Source organism: Balaenoptera borealis (assembly GCF_965194805.1).
Source record: "Balaenoptera borealis genome assembly, chromosome: 1".
NCBI classification, from domain to species: Eukaryota; Metazoa; Chordata; class Mammalia; order Artiodactyla; family Balaenopteridae; genus Balaenoptera; species Balaenoptera borealis.
The window spans coordinates 77,973,731-77,993,492 of NC_138860.1; the positions used below are offsets into that span (position 1 = coordinate 77,973,731).

The window sequence follows — 19,762 nt, forward strand, 5'->3', positions numbered from 1 at the left end:
CTCGGGAAAGAAACGTTTGTTGAAACAGGATCTCTGAGGACTCCTCCCCTCCCGTCCCTTAAGCAACTGGCCTGTGGAAGGTCCGTTTGTCCCGCTGAGTGCTCCCCCTGGGCTCCCCTCACCCTCCAAGCCCTGGCCTGGGGCCACCGCTGCTGAGAGCAGGGAGAGGCCGTGCCGGGTTGGGAACATGCCCCTTAGGGACAGGCGGAGGGGGTGCAGTCCCCTCAGCATCCCAGAGGCCAGATGCCATGAGATCTGACCCTTCTTCTTGTTTTCCTGATGGGGAAACTGAGGTCCAGGGAGATTGAACAATTTGAGCTGATAAAACAGAGTCAGAATCTGGGTCTCCTGAGTCTACATCCAACCTCCCAGAGAAAGAAGCAGAGACTGTTCCTTCCAACTGTAGAGGTGGTGGGGATACCGAAGCCAGGAAAAGGTAGTGGTGGAACCCCAGGCCAGCCCTTGTGTATGAGGGGGGCCCTGGTGAGAGTCAAAGGCAGCTCAAGGAGCAGCATGAAGTCTGCTTGGAGATGGAGGGGAGAGGGTCTCCCAAGCCCTCCAGATGTAGCCTCTCCAAAGTTTGAGAATCAAGACTCTTGGGGCCTGGGAGGTGGCTGGCTGAGGGACAGGCTGGGCACAGAGGAGACAGCCCAGCAGGCTTCCCAGATAATATCTCTGAGTTTCGTTCACCTTTGTTACAGGCAGGACACGCCACTCCCTTAGTTGAGGAGCTCTAGGCTGAAATTGTGCCTGGGGTTTGTGGGTGCGTGGGGAGAAGCCCCAAAAGAGGCAAATTCAGAGCTTCTAAGAGATGTATGGAGATCAATATCTTAACAAGTACCAGACCTGTGAACTAGAAAGGAGGGCTACAAGCTTCCTTCTTCTGGTGGGGAAGGGAAGGCAAGTCTGCAGCTGGCAGGATGGAGGGTAGTAGACAAGGGGCCGCTCTTCAGGGAAGCATGGGAGAAACTGAGGAAGTGCCTGGGGAGAGAGGTGGGCCCTCACCTCTGGCAGGAAGGGGGTCTGGAACCTGACATCAGCCAGAAACAGCAGTAGAGGAGATAGCCAGGAAACGACCCTCTGGTCTAGAGGTGGTGTTGCTGCTTGTTTGTTAAAAGAGCCAAAGAATTGGGGCAAAGGGAGGAAGCGGGGAGCCCGAAGGGGCAGAGAGTGAAGAAAAGATCCTGCGCCTGCCTTCTCGTGGGAGCACTCAGAGGGCAGGGTTCTCCTGGTGGAGGGAAGCCAGCCGATAGCGGGCAGGTCTGAGCCTTGGCTGGGAAGCTTGAAAGGAAGTTAGGAGAGGAGGGCAGGCTTGGGGCCCTTGGGCCAGAGGCCTGAGGTGTCTGCTGGTTGGGCTGGTCCCTCTCTGACCCCAGAGGGAACTCCCCACAGAGGGATTATCAACCTCTCCTCAGCAAGTCCACTCTCAGGGCACAAGGCTCTGAACTCCCCAAATAACTGGCCCCCTCCGGGCCTGCAGTTGGGATTTTCCATTACAGGGATCCGGTAGGTCACACCCTTCTCCTCCTGGGTTGCAGCAGGAAGGGTGGGTGGAATGGGGTAGACACCTTCTCCACATGGACCCCTCAACTGACCTTGAATTTGGACCTGGGGGGAACAGGCAGTGGGAGGAAACAACGAGGAGAAAACAGATCCCAGTTCAAGCCCAGGTGTGTAGAGGGGAGAGTGAGAGGAGTAGCTGAAGATGTAACAAGAAGGCTGGTGGTTAGACGTCAGGAGAGGCTGCCTGAAGAAGTCAGGGGAAGAGTGACCCACGTGTGGGGGGCACTCCACACAGAGGGCAGCCTTGTCCTGGGGAAGGGGTGGATGAGAGATGACTTGGGATGTAGGAAGTACCTGTTCCTCGGTTCCTAAGTTGGAGTATCTGGGTTATCTTCTGCCTTGCCCTCTGCAGGACACAAGGTGAGGTCGAACTCAGCCCCCGGAACTTGAGGGTCTGCGGACTTCTGGCACAGGGCTCTCCTAGTTTTCACTGCCCACCCTCACCCACCCTGGCACCTCCCACTACTGCCCAGTCCTTCCAATGCCCTGGCTCTGGTCCCTGTAGCCAGGCCCAACACTGGAAGGGACTGTGCCCTTCCTCTGCCCACACAGCCTAGTGGGGGGGTCCCCGGCCTCGCCCCGCATTTGGGTTAGTGTGCAGCTCCAAGGGCACTGCTGCATGCACATCTAGGGCTCAGACAAAGGAAAGGGTGGACAGGACACCTGGGGCCCATTCCTCACCCGTGTCCTGCATCCCTGACCACCCTCCCTGCCCGGGACATTGTGGAGGCTCTGGGAGTCTACCTCCTCCTCCTTCTCCTCCACCGTGGACCTCAGGCTCCAGGACATCAGCCAGTGTAGACACCACCTGGTCCTTTGATCTGGGGGGCCTGGTCGGGCTCCTGCTTCCTTTGAACACAGCCGGTGGTGCCAGCTTGGATCAAGGCCCTTGGGGTAAGAAGAGCAAAGCAGAGAGTGAGAAAGACTTAAAAGTAGGAGGTGGGAAGGCCAGGGGGACTGGGCTGGGGCGTGGGTTGGAGAGAAAGTCATAGATCGGATAGGGGGTCCGCAAAGGGCAGGGTGGGTGGCTCTGAATCAGGTGTTCGGTTGGTGTGGGAGGATCTGGGAAGGAGGTGTGTGTGTGTGTGTGTGTGTGTGTGTGCGTGTGTGTGTGTGTGTGTGAGAGAGACAGAGAGAGACAGAGACAGAGAAAGACCAAGAGCGCATCAGAGAGAGGCAGAGGAGGGCATATCCTTGCGTGTGTGTGTGTGTGTGTGCACGCGCATGCACCTGTGTGCTCGTCATTGACTGAGGGGGACGTGACTGTGTGGGGTCCTGTGTGTGGGGAAGAGACCGTGGGAAGGAACCAAGGTAACTCCAGAGGGGGGATGTGTGGTCAGTGTAGTAAAAATCAGTTCTTTGTGTACCAGTGCATGTTAATACCCCGCTGTGTGTGTGCGTGGGTGCGTGCGTGCGTGTGCACGTGTGGCCGGTGGGGAGGACGTGTGGGGCCGGGTGGGTGTACGTGAGAGGCCATGGGAGAATGTGTATGTGCACAGGGAGGGGGTGGGGACGCCGCTCAGCTGCAGATGGGCTTTCAAGGTCTCCAAGAAACAGTTTTGTTTCCTAAGTGACTGGTCTCCTGGGGCCTCCAGCCCAGACTTGAAGGTTGTTTCAAGATCATGAAAGAGAGCGAGGGAGGGAGAATGGGAGGGCAGGCAGCGCTGGGAGCTCTAGCACTGCCACCCCACTGGCCCCCTGCCCGCCCCCTCACCCCACTTCTCTGCCCCAGTCCCCATCTGGACCCGGATCCCCAGCCCTGCTCTCCCTCTTCCTCCTTTCCCACTGCCAGCCCGCTCTGGGCGGCCTTGCTTCTCCCCGCTGTCACTCCCTCTGAATCCCTCCTCCCCTTCTTCTTCAGGGCTTGTGGTCTTGCCACCACGGCCAGGCCCCCAGGGCCGTCTGGGGGGAGTGAGTGAAAAACTTCTCCTTCCATGAGGAAGCCGTCTTGAGGTGGTAGGATGGACGGGGAGCCTGGAAAGGCCTGGAGTGGCCGTGACAAGTGTCCCAGAAAGGTGCCTCTTCCTCTCCAGCCCTCCCTCCCTGTACTTCCCGCAGGTTGCAGTGACCGTGTGGTGGGCAGAGTGGCTGTCCAGGTCCTGCTGCTGCCTCCGTTTCACCACTGGACCACAAGGACCATGTTGGATTTTCTCTCGCACTTGCTCTCCCCCTTTACATCTGCACCTGTTTTCTTTCTGGTCTTTCTTTTCAAGCTACACAATTCCTCTGTCTCTCCTTGTTTCTGTCATCTTTAATTTTTCCTCCAGATTTTTCTTATTATCTTTTTTATTGTTAAAACCACATTATAAAGAATTCGGGGGGGGGGTTGGCCTAGAGAAATGGGAGGTTGGTGTTTTGTTGTACTTTGGTTTCCTGTGGCCGGTATGAAGGCTTATGTTTGTATGTCAATGGTAATTATCTGGTAGAGAAGAAGAAACTGATAATTCAGAAGAGACAGAGATAAATTCAGGAATTAAGTCCTTCAGAGTGAGGATAGGATCCAAAGCGCAAAAGGAAGTCCCGGGTTACATGTTTGATTGTAACAAGGAAACAAAAATAACTAAGTGTCTTTCTTCCTTTTGATTCAATGTAAAATTATGCTTCCTGATTGAATTTAATTTTTTCATTAAGTTTGTCATATTAAAGTAACTAAACAAGGAGGCCATTAGATTGAGGTGGCAGCCTATGTAAGCAAACCAAAATCCAAACCCAAACATGTAAATGCCTCAAGATCATGAAATCAAAATGCTAAGGACAACCAATTCTAGGCTTTAAACTACGGTCATTAAATAATTTCCTTCCTCTTCTTCCACAGCTTCTTTATACAAGTCTTTCTCTTAGCTTCTTTTAGCAAAACACTCCTAACCACTTCCAATTTGGTGGATTGGAATGGATTTTTGCTCAAATAAACTCTTAAAATTAAAAAAAAAAAAAAAAAAAAAAGAATTCAGAAAATAGAGAAAAGAGCACCCAGAAGAATTTTCCTCCATCTCTCTGCCTCTGCTCCATGCCCACCTCTTTTGGCCCCCTTTACTGCTCTCTGGGTTTGGATAGCTCCATACCTGTGTCCTAGACGCACAGTGGAAGTCGGAGGGAGGAAAAGGAAAGGACCGGGGTGTGGCCCAGGGGGAGCGTGTCAATCCTCCTCCTTGAGCACGATGGCCCAGAGCTGCTCTGTGCCCGTCTTCCCACTGTCCTACCTGCGACCCACACCATGGTCCAATGCAAAAGGCACATGTCTGCAAGACAGGCCAGCAAGGTTGGTCTCAGTGGGACCACTCATGTGACCTTGGGCAACAGGCATCCCCACTCTGGCTTTGCTTCTTCATCTGAATAACGAGGAGCAGAGCTAGAAAATCTCTGAGGTCCTTTTGCAACTCTGATGACCCCCAAATTCCAGGCTACTTCCTCCTCAGCTCATGGCTCAGCTCAGGTAAACGGGAAGATGTACCTGTGGTTCTATCTCCAACCACCCGTTGGAGACCAGGGTTCAAAAGGAGATATAAGGGGGCAGGCACTCCTATTTTGTTTATCAGTGTGACCCCCAGAAATGGGTCTGATCCCTTCAACTCTTAGCCTAGAAGCAAGGAATGGCTCAGGGTTTGGGCAAAGACTACCCTGGCTTCTTACAGAGAGCCTGTGTGGGAGGGGGAAGGGTCTGACTGTCTTTTGGGGAGAAGGGCAGGGCTGGGAGTGAGGTTGGAGAAACTTGACATTTCTTGGCTGGCATTTGATCCACAAACAACAGATGGGTCTGTTTCCAGAGATTCTTCAGGCTGGGAAAAGTCTGTTAGGGGTCATGGGGAAGATGGGGTTAATGGGCCCTGCTGAGTGTGGGGAGCAGGGGTCACAGCTGGGCCCTCTAGGGTTCCTGTTTGCCTTTGATTCCATCTGGGCAGGGAGGGAGTGGCCCCCAGCCCCCTGAGGCAGGTTTGCTTTGGCCCGAGATCTGACCCAGCCACCGGCCCAGAGCTCCCCACCTCCCTGCTCCCCCTATCAAGAGGCAGCCCGGTTCCCCCCAGCCTCCTTTCTACCTCCTTCTTCCCTAACCAGGCCCCCTCCACTTGGCCCAGGATACAGCTCTGCTTGTCTGCCTGTCCCCTTTGGCGTTCCAGACGCCCGGCTAGGACAAGATGCCCTGCAAACATCTGGCAAGCAAGGCCGAAAGCTCGCTCCACACAACGAGCTCTCCTTGGGACCTTGGGGAGCTCGGCTTCCACTGTGCCTTGGTTTCTCTACAAGTCCAGGATCCTTTCACTCTTGTGCTCCTGTCTGGATATTCTCAGCCTTGTCCCTTGGGGAACCCGAGTGCCCCCACGGATGATTCAGTCAATGATGTGGGCTCACAGTCAGTCCAATGAATCCTTCAGACTTTCTCCCAGTATTTCTGGAGCACTTACTGTGTGCCAGGTTCCGTGCAAGGTACTGGAGAGACTGTTACAATCAAGGCAAATAAGGTTCCCACCCTCATGGTCCTTTTGTCAGAATCTCATGGCCTTTTAGTCACCAAATCCCTCTACCCCATCCCTTGACCTGGTCTTCCAAGGGCAGCTCTGAGCCCTCGGGGATGCCTCATTTCCTCTAGCTCCCCTCACTTCTTTACTTTCATTTATGCTAAGTGAGATTGGGTGGGCCTGGGCTCTGCTTCCCACCTGGGCGATTCTCCCATCCCAAAGATGCAGGAGCAAAGGCTGGGCCATGGAGCACTAGACTTCACCCTGAGCTGGACCAGAGGGAGAGCAGAAGCTTGCCAGACAGGACTCACTCCACCATGAACTAGACGTGTGAACCTGAATAAGTCCTTTACCTCCCATCAATAGAGTGAGGGGGTGTACTGGGTAGTATACAGCTCACCTCTAGCTGTATACTAATAACCCACGCCTGGGCCTCACCCCAGGGATTACATTTTAGCTGGTCTGAGGTGGGATTCAGCCATCAGTAACTTTTAAAAGCTCCCAGATGATCCCATGTGCGAGCAGAGTTGGAACCAATCATGTCTAAGAGCTCTAGCTCATCAGAGCTAACAGTTAATGAGGCACCATGCTAAGCACTTTAGCACTTCCCATGAGTTACTTCATTTAATTCTCATAACAACTCTTTTATAGATGGGGAAACTGAGACATGAAGATCCCAAGACGCTTACCCAAGTAAGGCAACTGGGATTCAAACCCAAGCAGTTTGGTTCTAGAACCTGCACATATAACTTCTGGGTTATAAGGATGCAGAGGAGGAGCTGCTCTATCCCCAGGAGCACACGTGCAGAATCCTCCAGGCTGCAATGGCAAGAGAGAGGAATGCCCCAGAAGATACAGGGAAGGAAAAGTACAGTTCAGGACTTGGCAATTGATTGTACGTCTGCTCGCTGCACACTGTTGTGTTTAGAGGGTGGTGGGAGCTTGGAGAAGGAAGAGATGGTTCTCAGCTGGAAGAATTAGGAGGCCTGCAGGGAGGAGGTGGCATTCTAGTTGGGTCTTGATGGATAGGTAGGATCCAGTTCTGGCTCAGAGAACCAGAGAGAGCATGTTCCGGGTAGAGGAAACACAATGGGCGCAGGCACAGAAGACTGAAGCACCCAGTGTGCAAAGAAACAAGGGAGCTGATACTGGGAATGGGTGTGGGAGCCATTTCATGGGGGGGGCCTTGAACACCAGACTAAGTGCCATTCTAAAACGCCAGTGTTTCCTAAAAGCCTCTGATGATAATAATCACTTCGGGGGCTTATTGCAAATACAGGAGAGCAAGCACATCTCTTAGAAATTCTGATCCATAAGGGCAGGGGTGGAGAGTGGGAATCTGTATTTTTACTGCCAAGCAAATTTGAAAAATATTGTTATAAGCAACATGGAGCCACTTCAGATTTTTGAGCAGGGGAGCGATGCTCTCGCAAGGTTCACTGATTGAGGGGGGTGTGTGTACATGGACCGAGGTGTTGGGCTGGAAGGGAGAGACAGGTAGGAGGTTACGGCAAAAATTTAGCAAAGAGGTGATAAGGGTCTGGAGCAAGAGAGTGGCAATGACAATGAAGAGAAAGGGACTTTGGGAGGTAGAATTTCAGGATTTGGCAATTGATTGTACTTCAGGATGAGAGAGGAAGGAGCTGGAGATGGGGGTGGATACTGGTGCAGAGTTAACTAAGATAAGGGTATGGAAGAAAGGAGATTGTGTGGGAGAGAAGATGCACATTTGCCCCGGGGCATATTCAGTTTGAGGTGTTACTGGCAGGGTTTCCAGGTGAAGGCGCTCAGTGGGTGGTGAATTGGGGACTGGAACTTGGGAGAGAGGGCAGGCTGTGGCAGTCACCTGCACAGAGGTGATCACTGAACCAGGAGCACCAACTTATCTTGGACAGAAACTTGGGTAACATCCGGTGTAGAGAAGGAGGATCCAAAAGATGGAGAAGTAGACAAGCCAGAGAGATGGGGGAACTAGACCAAGTAGGAGGCCTGGAAACCGAAAGAGGAAAAAGTTTTAAGGGGCAAGGAACTAACAGCTTCAGATGCTACAGGAGGCCAAGGGGAAATGAAAGCTGCTCACTTTTGGGGGAACTCAGAAGTTACTGGTGTGACCTTTAAGAAAACCATTTCCATAGAGGGTCGAGTTTGGAGATAAAACTGTGAAGGGATAAGGAGTGTATGGAAACTGAAGCAGGCGTGGAGGTTACCCTCTTCCAAGAGGAATACAGGAAGTGGAGGGAAAAAGACAGTGGGAAACAGAGAGCAGAGGGGGTGGGAACCAGGGGACAGACACGGCTCACTTAGAAGAATCTCCCCGCCTCTATTTGCTGCAGGTCCTGCTCCGCCATGTGCCCTAGCTTTGATCATAGCCAGGCACCGTGATACCTACATTCTCACTTTATCTTCACAACAGTCCTCAAAAAACATAAGGTCAAGACTGTACTAATTCTCATATTCTACACGGTGAAACCAAGGCTAGAGGAAGTCAGTAACAGGATGGAGGCAACACAGCTGGTAGAACCAAGTTCAGCCAGACCTATGTTGTCTGATTCTGGAATCTCAGCCCCAAAGCTTTTGACTAAGTTGAGAGCACAGAAGTTTTACTTCATATGCCTGAACGCCTGAAGCTAAGCGGCTTCATCCCCCAACGTGGGAGTCGGCTCTGTCTAGTCACCTGCCCCCAGGGACATCTAGTTCAGAAGCTGGCATCCTCAGCACCAGCGCTCGGTGCCTCAGTGCCCTCTGGAGCAGGCAGTCCTGCCCACCTGGATTCCCATCACACAGGACCCGCACCCTTGTCGTTCCCCCAGACACTGGCTCCTCGGGATTGCCGTTTGTCCTATGCAGAAGCTGCATGGCAACGTAGTCAGGAACTACTGTGGAGTCAGAATGCCTGGATAAGAAACCCAAATCTACCACTCACTGGACAAAAGTTTAGCTTCTCTGAGCTTCAGTTTCCTTATCAGCTCTAATTCATAGGGTTATTTTGAGAATTCAAATGCTCGACGCATGGTCGCTACTATATTTTCTGCCCTTGCTTTTCCATGTCCTGGTCTTGGGACTGCAGTTTCTTCCTTAGCTGAGTCCAGTCTCCAGCACACTTTCTCCCCAGAGGACAAAGCTCGGCCCTTCCCAGGCTGCCCAGGAAGCCAGGATGGGTTGTCTGCTGAGGGATGGAAGGTTAGGGCTCCGAAATAGGAGGAGAAGCTTTCTGTCAACTGTGGATGGTCTGTTTGTCTGTGGAGTGTCAGACAAACTCCAGAGGGGGCAACAGCCCCCACCGTGGAGGCGATCTGGCCACGAGAGAAAGGACCCAGCTTCCCTCTCTCTCCGTCACCCATTTGCTCCCTCACTTCCTCAGTTGCTTGGCACTTATCTGTGGCGCTTCTCCTCCTTGCCAGGCACTGCGCTAGACATGGGGGCAGAGCCAAGAAGAGCCAACGGTGGCCTTGAGCGGCTCGCAGCCCGGATGGAGAGGCAAATATAAACCAGGCCTGGGACAACAATGCAGAGTGGAAAACGCCATCAAAGGGCTGAGGACAGGTGCTGTGGGAGCAGGAGAGGGCACGTCAGCATCAGGACCCCCGGCCCGCTCCCCCCCCCCGGGGTGAGCTCCTTCATCCTCACCATCCTATCTGTTTCTTTGTTTTTGTAGTCTTTATTTCTGGCTTTGTTTTCCCTTCTCTTTTCCAACAGAGAGCCTTTGGAAAAATTCCACCCTTGTTTCAGTTGGACTAGGGAAAAGGGCATTTGTCTACTCTTTGGCCAGGAGAACCAAGGGGTGCCAGGTTCCTGGAGAGTCCAGGTGTGGACAGTGGGGTGCCGGGGCTGCGGGGAGGGAGGCTTGGAGAGCACGCAGCACCGGGGCAGGGAATGGTGACAAGCAGGGGCTGCACGCTCCGGTACCCTCTTCCCAGAGCTTGCCTCATATCCCCCATCCTCTGTCCTGATTGGAGGGGAGAGTTAAGGCCCCCGTCCATCTCAGGGAGCCCTGTGAACCCCGCTTTCAGTCCTCTTTCCCCACCCAGGGTGCTTGGAAGGGCTGGGGCCCCAGAGGTGGAAGTGAGCCTTTGATATCGGCAGCTCTCGAGGGCTGTGTATGTGTGCGTGTGTGCACGCGTGTGAAATTCCTCTCGCCCATTTCTCCCCTCACCCCACCCTCCATACCACACACACACACACACACACATGCACACACACGCTCCTCTTATTGATTCCTCTTTTCCTGAGCCTCAGCACTGCATTCATTCATCGAACAAATATTTATTAAACACCCATTATGTGCCAGGAGCTGGAGATACACTCGTGGGAAAAGACTGTTATTTCAAAAGGTTGCATAGGCACCAGGAGTGCGTGCATATGTGTGTGTGTGCACATGTGCGTATATGAGCAAGTGTGTGAGGGTGAGGGGAGCAGGAGGGAGAAGAATGTTAGCAGCTTGAGTTCAGGAGACAAGCGGCTTGCACTTGCATCCGGGTGCTACCATTTGCTAGCCTGGTGGCCTTGGGTAGGGGATATACCCTCTCCTGGCCTCCTGCTCCCATCTGCAAAACAGGTGGCAACAGGACTCAGCCCTCGTCGCTGTTGCGAGGAGCGGGCCGAGGGAGTGAGTGCATGTGTGCAACGTGTGCAGAGCAGTGCCTGGCGCACAGCAGGTGTTCAGTAAGTATTAGCAATCGCTGGTGCCTCCTCCTCACCTTGCTCAGAGCTGGGTGTGGGCAAACTTGGGAACGACCTGTTCTCCAAATCTGTCTCCTGCTCACTGACTCAGAGGCAGTCAGCAGGCGCTTACCACCTTCTGCCCCCGGAGGCTCATCTACAACACGCAGCCTACAAACCTCTGTCTAGCCATACCGCTGCCATCTTCTGCCCTTGATCGGTCCCACTCCCCCACCCCAGCTGCTTGCGATGGGGAAGAAGTGATGTCACACCGTGGGAGCTGCCTCAGCCCCGTGCCACCCTCCAGCATAGGTCTGCACCGGCAGCCCCCTCTCAGCTGGCTGGGAATGGAGGAGAGAGATGTGGGAGCATCTGTGGTGGAGCCCAGGCACCCAGCCCTGTGGGACTGGGGAACAAGGGACTTGTCAGGGGAGGGAGGATGAGGGGGTTCCAGCGGAGAGGGATCCATCCACGGCCTTCCAAAGTGGGAGGCAGCTGGCACTAATCCTGGCTTTAGAAATGGCAGGGCTTCCTCCGGAGTCAGGGCTAGGCCAGCAATGGCGTGGTGGGTTCTCTGTTCTTTTTCTTCTTCTTCTTCGTCTTCTCCATTTTTTGGCCATGCCACGCGGCATGCGGGATCTTAGTTTCCCGACCAGGGACCAAACCTGCACCCCCTGCAGTGGAAGCTCGGAGTCTTAAACACTGTACCGCCAGGGAAGTCCGTGGTTTCCCTGCTCCTGAACAGCTGTGCTGCCCCCTTGGCATAGGGTTCGAGAACTGGGGAAGGAGTGTGGGCTCAGCCAGGGCTAGAGGAGGGTTCAGGAAGTAGATACACACACATACACACACACACACGATCCCCCATGAGGGTGCAGATGCCTGGCTAGGAAGGAAGGAGGGAGAGGGTCTGGTGTGAACGTGTGTGGGTGCGGGAGGTAGCTTTGTGGTTGTGTGAGTGGGTCTGGGTGTGAGTGTTTCTCTTTTGGTGCACCCAGGTCCCTGTGTCTGCATCTCTGTTTCAGTGTGTCTCTGCGTGAGTTGGATGTCAGGGTAAAGGTAGGTTTTTTGCTCCATCTCTGTCTTGTCTCTTTACTTGAGGCTCTCAGCAAGTCAGCAGAGAGAATTTTCCCTTTTGGGAGGGTGGGAAAATATGGCTCATCGGGGCAGAGTAGGGGTCAAGGCTTTCATAAACACACACAAAGCACAGGACATTCTTGTGTGTGATCCTAAGCTCCCACCAAACTGGGATTTATACACATTTAAGAGAAAGAAAGCCAAGGACTGCGAGTGTGTCTGTGACTCTTCTGTAAGTCTAATGTCTGGTGGGTATGTGTGCTCGTTTCTTGGATGTGTTTGTCACTCTGTCCCCAAGGCACTGTCCGTATCCATAGACGGGTGTATGTCTGCACATACGTGCTGGTCCATGTTTGCCTTTAAGAAGCCATTTAACAGAAGAAGCACCGGCTCCTCAAACTCAGACAACCCGAGGTTCAAATCCGAGTTTAGACAGTAACTAATCCATTAACTTTGGACACGTTCCTAAACTCCTGTAAGCCTCAGTCTCCCCACAGGGGTGATAATAGCACTAACCTCACGAGGTGCTGGGAGGATTAAATGAGATCATGTTACACACCTGGCACAGGTGAGAATATGTCAACAGCCCCATCTGTGAATGTGCCTCTCTGAGAAAAATGTCTCCACGGTTGTGACTGTAAAGTATGACATCTCAGCCAGATTATCCACTCCTTTAGGGCACAGTGTGGGTCTTATTATCTTTAAGGACTCAGGACACCTCAGTGCCTTGTATATATTTCATCTTAGGGGAAGTGAGTTAAATAAGCCTGGGAAACATAGGCCTGGTGTCTGATGAATGCCCACCCCTGGTGGTACAGGGAGGGAGAGTTGGCTGGTGATGGCATAGTGACAACAGCCCCCCATGATCACTACCGCCCGCTTCACTCACATCTCTGCAACCCCAGGCTCCCTCCCTTATGGCTGATGAGGCTGGCCCAAGACTCATGGAAAGGCCGCCTTCCTCCTTTCTCTGCTCACCCCACCGCAGGCATCAGCCTCGGTGCTGGGTAAGCCTGGGTGGAGTTTTTACGGACAAGATCGGGAGGGTACAGGAGAGCTCTCCATTCCCGATGATATATCCCTCCTCTGCAGCATGTGGGTGTGCTGTGTGTCTGTGCATCGCTCTGTTGGGGGTGTGACGTCTTTCTGTATGAAGCTTCTCTGTGTTATTGTAGGTACATGCGTGTGCTACTGTGTGACGCGCCTCTGCCTGGGGTTTGCTCTCCTCCCCCAGTTTTCCCAGTTACATAAGCATCTGAGGGGCTACTCAGGCCTGGGCAATGGGCTCCCTCTGCTGGCAGCCTCTGGAACTCACAGCCTGGGGAGGGGCGCGTGCAAGAGCGGGTCTCCCAGGGCCTCATTCCCACTGGAGAGGCCAGCCCAGGCCTCAACGGCTGCCTGCCCTCGGCTCCCTCCCAGCCCCAAGCCCTAGGGTGTTCTCTGCTCCCTGAGTGTCCCTCTCATGACACTCATTCTGGGGGTTGGTTATTACTTGCTTGTGGTACAACTCTCCGGCACGACTGTATGTTCCCTGAAGGAAACATTTCTGCCTGTTTACCTCTGCATCTCCAGTTCCCTGCATGCGGTGTGGCCCCATCGGTATTTTTGTATGTGCGCGTGTGCTTCTACAGCATGTCCATTTTTTGGAGACATTTTTATTGAAGTATAATTGATTTAAAATGTTGTGTTAGTTTCTGCTGCACAGCAAAGTGAATCAGTTATACACGTACATATATCTACTCTTTTTTAGATTCTTTTCCCATATAGGTCATTACAGAGTATTGAGTAGCGTTCCCTGTGCTATACAGTAGGTCCTCATTAGTCATCTATTTCCAGTCGGTATTTGTTCAATAAAAAGGTTATAGGGTGAAGAGGCTTGGGAAGAGAGACGGGGGAGGGTGAGGGAAGATTTGGGGTTTTGGGGACAGATAGGCCTGAGCTCGTCATACCTTGGCCACTTAAAAGCTGTGTGGCCTTGGGCAAAATGCTTAACCCCTCTGAACCTCAAGTTTCTCATCTGTTAAATGACACCATCTGGCACAATATGCTGTAAAGACTGGAAGTAATGTCCAAAAAGGCCTTATTGTACAGGCATCTGTGAAATTGAACAAAGGAAACCTAAATCAAAATGGAGTCAGGAAGCCATGAAGGGAGGTCTCTCATGCACTCATTGCTCACCACAGCTTACAGATCCCAGCAGGAAGAAGGAAGGTTTCCTTTTGACCCAGCAACAAGCTGCCCACAACTTGCAGCCAATAAAAATTCCCTGCCACGGCCTGCCCTCCTCTCCTCCCATTTCTTCCTAAAACCTAGTAAAACTTGACCTTCCCTTTGTCTCCTTGGACTTGCCTGTGGTTCACCATAGTTTGCTTGTCCCGAATTGCAATTCCTGTGCTATTCATGGATAAACTTATTTTGGTTAGCTTAAGACCTTGTTGTTTCATTTTTATTTTGTTTTATTTTTTAACATCTTTATTGGAGTATAATTGCTTTGCAATGGTGTGTTAGTTTCTGCTTTATAACAAAGTGAATCAGCTATACATATACATATATCCCCATATCTCCTCCCTCTTGCATCTCCCTCCCACCCTCCCTATCCCACCCCTCTAGGTGGTCACAAAGCACAGAGCTGATCTCCCTGTGCTACGTGGCTGCTTCCCACTAGCTATCTATTTTACGTTTGGTAGTGTACATATGTCCATGCCACTCTCTTACTTCGTCCTAGCTTACCCTTCCCCCTCCCCATGTCCTCAAGTCCATTCTCTATGTCTGCATCTTTATTCCTGTCCTGCCCCTAGGTTCTTCATAACCATTTTTTTTTTTTTAGATTCCATATATATGTGTTAGCATACGGTATTTGTTTTTCTCTTTCTGACTTACTTCACTCTGTATGACAGACTCTAGGTCCATCCACCTCACTACAAATAACTCAATTTCGTTTCTTTTTATGGCTGAATAATACTCCATTGTATATATGTGCCACATCTTTTTTATCCATTCATCTGTCCATGGACACTTAGGTTGCTTCCATGTCCTGGTTATTGTAAATATTGTTTCATCTTTAAGGGTGACATTTCATGACAACCATTAAGGGATCCGAAGGAGATGAACCCCCTGGAACTGCATGCCCTCCGCTCCTGTGAGATGTCTTCTTTGGTTCACAAGCCTCCTCTCAGATTCGAGCTCCCTCTTTTTGGTCGAGTTCTCTGACTTTATTCAGGATCTGTTTTCCTGAAGGCATTGTCCTTTTGGTGAGTACTTGTTTGTTTTTCTGAACTTCTAAGTTAACATTATGGGATCCCATAAACACTCTCAGGATGGCCCTTCCTTTGGGACCCTGGCCCCATTCTGTGTTTAAAAACTATGGTCCCTCCTCATTTGCATTTTTAATGACATGGACTGACCTAACCAAAGATAATTTAGAACTTCAATGGCCATTATGGCGAAGCTTCAATCTCCCCAAATTTGTTTCTCTCAGAACTAAACTTGAGGACCACAACTCTAAAAGACAAATTGAATGGGTACCTATTTCAGTTGACATCTTGAGGCTTTACAAAAAAACCTTTCTAAATTGACAGAGGTGAATAAACCATTACAAGAAGATTAAAACGCATTGGAAGCCTCTTCATCCTCTTCCCCTACTGCACGTACTCCACCTCCTTTGTACCCACCACATCCTCATTCCAACCCTCCCAGTGAATTTCCCTTTTTCTCCAAACTTCTCCCTCCTTTCTCTTCATCCGAACCTCTTAGAACCTGCTCCTTTAAAATCAGTCCCTCTGAGGATCCTATTGCTAAGCCCCTAATTTCCTATGTCCTCTAGACTAAGGCCAAACTAAAAGCCATAGTCAAGGATTTTCCTAGAGCTACTGAAGATCCTTATAGATTTTGCAGAGGCATTTAATACAGCTACCCAGACTTACCAGTCAGGTTCCTCAGATTTATACCAGCTAGTTCACATGCTTGTTGGCAAAGGCCAAGCCCAACACTGAATGAAAACAGCTAATTGGGATAATCCTGAAAAATCTCTAGAACTTATAGGATCAGGCTCGGCAGTTGCTAAATGACTTCACCTGGAAATCCCAAAAACCTGTTAACTGGAATAAGATTCAGGCTTACACTCAGAAACCCAGTGAACTTGTGCACGACTATTACAGTCAACTCCAAATGTTTTTGAGATTTCTGGTCTCCCTCTGGATGTCCAATCCAATTGGGTAGGCTTCAAATCTGTGTTCATCAATGGGCTAAACCAGGACTTTTCTCTCTTGGTTAAGAGAACCAGAATAGAATGGGAAACCATGTCCATTGCAGACTTAGTTTGGCAAACTAATTAGCCTGCACCCTAGATGATTATACTAAGAAAAAGACCATTAAAATCCTTAATCTCTAGCTTCAGCAGATGGAGGCCTGTAAGCAAAATCCCCCCGGCCTGTTGTTACTGTAAGAAGTCAGGACACTGAAAAAAAGACTGCTATAAACTAAATGGTCCAGGAGTCTTCAATCACCAAACCAATCTTTCCAATGTCCTTCCACATCCCAGTGATGGGACTCCGAGGAATCACAGGGGCTTTCCCCAACCCTTCTCCAGGCTGGGAATGATTTTCCACTGGAGCTACTATTAAACAGCCCCTGGGGGCTTCCCTGGGGGCTCAGTGGTTGAGAGTCCGCCTGCCAATGCAGGCGACATGGGTTCGAGCCCTGGTCTGGGAAGATCCCACATGCCGCAGAGCAACTGGGCCCGTGAGCCACAATTGCTGAGCCTGCGCATCTGGAGCCTGTGCTCCGCAGCAAGAGAGGCCACGATAGTGAGAGGCCCGTGCACCGCAATGAAGAGTGGCCCCCGCTTGCCACAACTAGAGAAAGCCCTCGCACAGAAACGAAGACCCAACACAGCCAGGAATTAAATAAATAAATAAAAATAAATAATTAAAAAAAATAAAAAACAAAAAAAAAACAGCCCCTGCTTCAGAATACTAAAATGATTCATATAGTGGGGATCTCTGATAAACTTCAACAAGTCAAGAGAAAAAAAACCATTGCATCAAAAATGCTTAGTGCCCTTTGAACAAGAGTGAACAGACTGGTGATGACAAAGTGAGGGAGCAGGTTGACACACTGTTTAAAGTGTTGCATATCGTGAATTTTAACACCAGTGTGCAGACTTTAATGTTGCTTTCCCAAGTCATGAATTCTCAGCAGATGATATCAGACCAATATTATGCAGCACTGCATAGGAAGATGCTGGATCCAGGGATGATGTTTATTCCTAAAATACAACCCAGAAAAATCTGTCCTCACTGCTTCTAGGCACTTTACATTGCCTGATGGACCATCTGAGGCTTGGCAAATGGATTTCATACAGCTTCCCCCACCTCACGGGCGTAAATAGGTCTCGGCAACGATTTGCATGTTTTCTTTCTGGACTGAAGCTTTTCCATGTAGACAGGCTACTGACTCCTCCGTGGCTAAGAACCTATTGGAAAAGATCATTCCTACCTGAGGGAACCGCCTCCAAACTTTATAGTGATAGGGGAACCCACTTTACTGGTCAAGTGTGACAAGAAGTCTGTGCCATATGGCCAGTTCTACAACATTTTCACTGCAGTGCTCGTGCCCAGTCTCCAGGACTAGTCGAATGTACCAGTGGCATCATCAAAACCCAACAGGAAAAATCTGTAGAGACCCTTCAAATACCCTGGCCAAAAGCATTGCCATTGGTCCTTCTGAACCTTAGGACCACTCCTTTCGGAACCCACAAACTATACTTAACCATATATTAGAACAATCTTTCCATGGCATGCTCCCAGGACATGAAGACCTTAAGCACCATACCTTACAAACTGGAGAGTTGTCTATTGGAAAAGACGTCTCCAGAAAGACTCTCTTCAACCCCATTGGAAAGGTCACTATCAGGTACTGTTAACCAACCCTTGTGCCACGAAACTCCAAGGAATAGGCTCTTGGATCCATGTGTCACATCTAAAGAAAGCACCAAACCCTGACTGGACCTACACCCCAACTGGTGACCTAAAAGTAAAGATTTCCAAGAATTGAAGCATACAGTAGCTTAAGGAAACAGCTTTCCCATGATGACCGGCCTGTATATCTTTTCCCTACTGTTACTTCTTGCCTTATCTTCTCCCTCTCTTTCTTGGAAAGACAATGCTCTTACCCATATTTCCTAATCCATTGCCAAAGGGGGAAACCTTCTGACTGTTGAATATGTTACCAGAAACCTCAATATGTCCACGACAGTGGTGACCCTCTGGTATTAAGTCTGCTTGATGTAATGAAATAACCCCTCTCTTTGCAGGATTTAGGGACAAAATCCACAGAACAGAATGGTTTCTTCTTAAATAGTCCCCAAACATCATTGACTCTTGGCTCTAAAGGACCAACTGGTAAATTCCAGTTAGTGGCACTGTTAATAAGTCTTATGTGCACCACCTGGCTTCAGCCTTGTCTGTGGCAAATGAAACTCTCAATGAGCCTATGAATGTTTGGACAGCTGGTAAATGGGAGGCCAGTGTTTATTGGGATATTTAACCATCCCTGTTAATATCTATAATAAATCTGAAGCTTCCCACTGATCTTCCCCATTAAATCTTCGTAAGCATCTTAAATGGGAACTACCTGGGGCATACATGACTCCAGGCTTGCCTCCATAGCGAGAGGCTTTCCCCCTTGAGTCAAAGTGCCAATGAGAATATGAACATAAATCTCTCCCTAACATTAGAAGAGCTAGCTGATTCTGCAGCCTAACAATGATCACTTGATTCCTTGGCTAAAGTAGTTGTAGACAATCAGTAGCCTTGATTTTGAACAAGGTGGCATTAGCATATACCACCTGTTGCATGTGGGTAAACGCCTCTGGAGAAGTAGGAACTCAATTATACAAGATCAGGGAACAAGTGCACTTGCTATTTGTTCAGTTGACTACTTTAGGATCATGATTTAAAGCCATCATACAAACAAAGTCATATTACTTTTAATTTGCTTTGTATAATCTTAAATTTTTGCACCTGTTGCCTGCCCAACCTCTGCAGAAACTATGCACCAAACAGAATGTTGACTCAACACGATGCTTTCAAGGAAAGAGTTTGATCAAAAGGGGAAAATGTGAAAATGAACAAAGGAAACCTAAATCAAAATGGAGTCAGGAAGCCATGAAGAGAGGGCTCTCACACACATATCACTCACTGCAGCTTACAGATCACAGCAGGAAGAAGCGTTTCCTTCTGACTCAGCAACAACAAGCTGCTCACCAATTGCAGCTAACGAAAAAGAAAACTGCCACAGCCCTGTCCAGTTTCCTCCTAAAACCTAATGAAAGCTGACCTTCCCTTTGTCTCCTCCGACATGCCTATGGTTCACCAGTTTGTTTCTCTCAAATTGTAATTCCTCTGCTATTCCTGAATAAACTCATTTTGGCTAGCTTAAGACCTTGTTATTTTTAAGATCAACACGTCCCATAAACTGCATCTGTGATGATGATGATGATGATGATGATGATGATGATGATGATGATGTTTGGCAACATCTCGCATCTCTCGAGCATCAGGAAGGCATCATGTTCACTCCACTCCCAAATAAAGGGAGAGTGGCTTTCCTCCAAAAGCTTCCCTATACACTTCAGTTTTCACACAGCTCAATCTGGCCTGTGGATGAATTTAGATGGAATGAATCTGGAGATATCAGGCTGTGGATATGACAAAGTAGGAGGAAAAAGGCACCCTGCTGCCCTGTTCCTGGGCCAGAAGTGGAAGTATTGAGAGGGGAGGTTTGGACCTCTGATTCCGTCAACTGTCCCCAGCATTCTGTCTCAGAATTTCTCCAGTCTCTCCAGGGTTCCTGAAGGTGGCTTCAACTGAGCACCTCCTCTGATCTAGCCACTGTGCCAGGCTCTGGGAAGACAAACTCAAGGAATGTCTGGTCTGGGCTGTGTCACTTCCCCTCTCTGGGCCTCCATTTTCTCCTCTGTAAAAGGGAGTGAGGAGTGAGTGGGAGGGTTG

At 50.2% G+C, this 19,762-nt stretch overlaps 1 long non-coding RNA gene across 1 annotated transcript; it reads left to right on the forward strand.

Annotated features, from left to right (window-relative positions):
- Positions 1-12: 12 nt before the first annotated feature.
- On the forward strand, positions 13-18,901 carry LOC309636008. Its single transcript, XR_014249167.1, has 2 exons — positions 13-2,457; positions 14,817-18,901. It is a non-coding gene; the product is annotated as an uncharacterized lncRNA (long non-coding RNA).
- The last annotated feature ends 861 nt before the right edge of the window (positions 18,902-19,762 follow it).